General features: G+C 35.1%; 1 pseudogene; it reads left to right on the top strand.

Moving 5' to 3' along the window:
* The first annotated feature begins 396 nt into the window (after positions 1-396).
* LOC138438237 (large ribosomal subunit protein uL23 pseudogene) lies at positions 397-890 on the top strand (annotated as a pseudogene).
* The last annotated feature ends 2428 nt before the right edge of the window (positions 891-3318 follow it).

The following is a 3318-nucleotide window of genomic DNA, read 5'->3' as shown; positions in this document are numbered from 1 at the left end:
AATTTGGTTTAATGTTAAATGAGGAAAGTAAATCACAGATTAGTACAGACAGCACACCTACTATACCCTGGTTTTGACTGTTTTCCTTTTATTATCCTTAAGTAATAAGTATGTGAGTGGACTTTTACCTTAATTCTTCAAGAAATAAAATTTGGAGCTCTTACAAGAAAAGTGATAGTCATCTGTATAGTAGAATATAAACAATTAGCATTTCATAATATTCTGAAAAATTGTTTTATGCTCCTAAATTATCTAATTTAGATACTGATTTATTTGCTTATTTATTGTAATTTCTGGTGCCATCTGTAGACTCATAAATACCAGCTAAATTTATTTTTTGAAAAAAATAGTGTGGATCCTTATTTATATTTTGTTTTAAAAAGAAGTGAGGCTTTTTCATGAAGATGGTGCCGAAGGCAAAGAAGGAAGCCCCTGCCCCTCCTAAAGCTGAAGCCAAAGCAAAAGCTTTGAAGGCCAAGAAAGCAGTGTTGAAAGGTGTCCACAGCCACAAGAAAAAGAAGATCCGGACGTCACCCACCTTCCGGCGGCCCAAAACGCTGCGGCTCAGGAGGCAGCCCAAATATCCTCGGAAGAGCGCCCCTAGGAGAAACAAACTTGACCACTATGCTATCATCAAATTCCCCCTCACCACCGAGTCAGCCATGAAGAAAATAGAAGACAACAACACACTGGTGTTCATTGTGGATGTCAAGGCCAACAAACACCAAATCAAACAGGCTGTGAAGAAGCTCTATGACATTGACGTGGCTAAGGTCAATACTCTGATCAGGCCTGATGGAGAGAAGAAGGCATATGTTCCACTGGCTCCTGACTACGATGCTTTGGATGTTGCCAACAAAATTGGGATCATCTAAACTGAGTCCAGCTGGCTAATTTCAAATATAAAAGTTTTCACTATAAAAAAAAAAAAAGAAGTGAGGATTTTTAGAACATAAGAAACCCACTATACTTTACTCTATCATTGGTAAACCAGTGTTTCAGATGCTTTAGGTTCAAAGTTTAATCTTGAAAGTGACTTGCTTTGATCATGACACTTGAGAAAGTTTCTTTCTACCAGTTTCCTCATTTGAAAAACAGGGAAGATAATGTTGACTTCATGGAATTCTCAGATGGAAAAGCCAGTGAAAGCTGGAGCTATTCTCAACTGCGGCGACAATGATCTTAAGTGTTTAAGATCAGAACATCTAGGTCATCATCTGGATGATCTGTTAATGCCAGACAACCATGCGGTATATTCAGAAACTTTTTTCTAACCTAATAGAAAACCTAATATTTCCATGAACTGTGAATGAGAGGATACAACCTGTTTAAACAACCTATGGAAATACAGGAAATGAAAATGACATTTTATGTCATAGGGGAATTTTACTAAGCTTTGGCCATATCTTTCATTTACAGTAATTATTAATTTTTTATTCAAGGCCCTTGCATGAAGTATATGACTTCGTTTCGCTGTAACATGGAAAAACAGAAGAGTGATTTATTATATCTGTTACAGTTCATTGCCCAACATCTTTCAGGCCAGTATCATAATTGATTTATACTGTATTATTCAGTTCAGTTCAGTTCAGTTGCTCAGTCATGTCCAACTCTTTGTTGGACCCCATGGACCACAGCATGCCAGGCCTCCCTGTCCATCACCAACTCCCAAAGTCTACCCAAACTCATGTCCATTGAGTCAGTGATGCCATTCAACCATCTCATCCTCTGTCCTCCCCTTCTCCTCCTGCTTTCAGTCTTTCCCAGCATCAGGGTCTTTTCAAAAAAGTCAGCTCTTCATATCAGGTGGCCAAAGTATTAGAGTTTCAGCTTCAACATCAGTCCTTCCAATGAACACTTAGGACTATTCTCCTTTAGGATGGACTGGTTGTCTCTCCTTGGAGTAAGTATACTGTATTATTAGTAATCAGTTAATTTTGTGAGGTATAGTGACAAGAAATAAACAAAGGCAATTAAGATATTGTGAGAATTTTAATTGGCTAACAACAGAACAAATTTTTTCTATTGAGGTAGCATTCATTTACAATATTATGTAAATTTCAGGTGTGCAGTGTAATGATTCACAATTTTAAGCATTATACTCCATTTATTATTATTACAAATATTGGCCACATTCCCTATGCTGTACAAATTATCCTTTAGCCTATTAATTTTGTACATAGTATTTTGCACTTAATCCCCTACCCCATCTTGCCTCTCACCACTGATGATCAACAGTAGAATCACTCTATAACTGTGAGTCTGTTCTTTTTTTTAAATAGTCATTAGTTTATTTTTTTGATTTTACATATAAGTACATATGTACATAAGTACACATATCATACAAAATCTTTCTTTCTCCATCTGACCTTGCAATCCATCCGTGTTGTTGCCAATGGCAAAATTTCATTTTATGACTGAGTAGTATTCCATTGTATATATACTGCATCTTCTTTTTCCAGTTATCCGTTGATGGACACTTAGGTTGCTTTCATATCTTGACTACTGTAAACAATGCTGCTATGAACACTGGGATGCATATATCTTTTCAAATTATTATTTTCTTCAGATGTATACCCAGAAGTGTAATTGCTGGATCATATAATATTTTTTATTTTTAAGTTTTGAGGAACCTCCATCCTGTTTTCCATAGTGGCTGCGTAAATTTACATTCCCATGAATAGTGTACAAGGGTTCCTTTTTCTCCACAACCTTGCCAGCATTTGTCATTTATGGTCACACTGATGATAGCCATTCTAATAGGGGTGAGGTAGTATCTCATTTTGGTTTTTATTTGCATTTCTTTGACTAGTGATGTTGACATCTTGTCACATCCCTATGTATGTCTTCTTTGGAAAAAATGTCTATTCAGGTCTTCTACCATTTTTAATGGGATTTTTTTTTCTGATATAAAGTTTCATGAGCTGTTTATATATTTTGTTTTTGATAAACGTTTTTCTTTGTCACTCATTACTCTTTAAGAGAATAAGGGACAATATAATTTTAAGTGGGATAGCTACACCTGTCTAATTCTCAAATAATAGAATAAAACCTGAAACTGAAAACAGTAGCTAAATGAAATTATCATAAAGGAATATTCCTGTCTTTTCCACTTTCCTAGCTTTCAGAAGCTTGTCCTTGGACAAGCTACTTTGCTTTTATCTTTTTATTATTAAGGTATCTGGTGAGAATTACGTTAGATAATCTATCATCTATTAAATTATCTAACATGTTGTAAATATTTTAATGTATCATTTTTGGTAACATTTTATCACAGATAATGTAGAAATGATGTGAGCCACATGTATTTTCAGTATA

The sequence above is a fragment of the Ovis canadensis genome, chromosome 3 (genome assembly GCF_042477335.2).
Source record: "Ovis canadensis isolate MfBH-ARS-UI-01 breed Bighorn chromosome 3, ARS-UI_OviCan_v2, whole genome shotgun sequence".
Classification (NCBI taxonomy): domain Eukaryota; kingdom Metazoa; phylum Chordata; class Mammalia; order Artiodactyla; family Bovidae; genus Ovis; species Ovis canadensis.
Note: the sequence above shows the minus strand (reverse complement) of the source record. Positions and strands in the feature narration are given on the sequence as shown.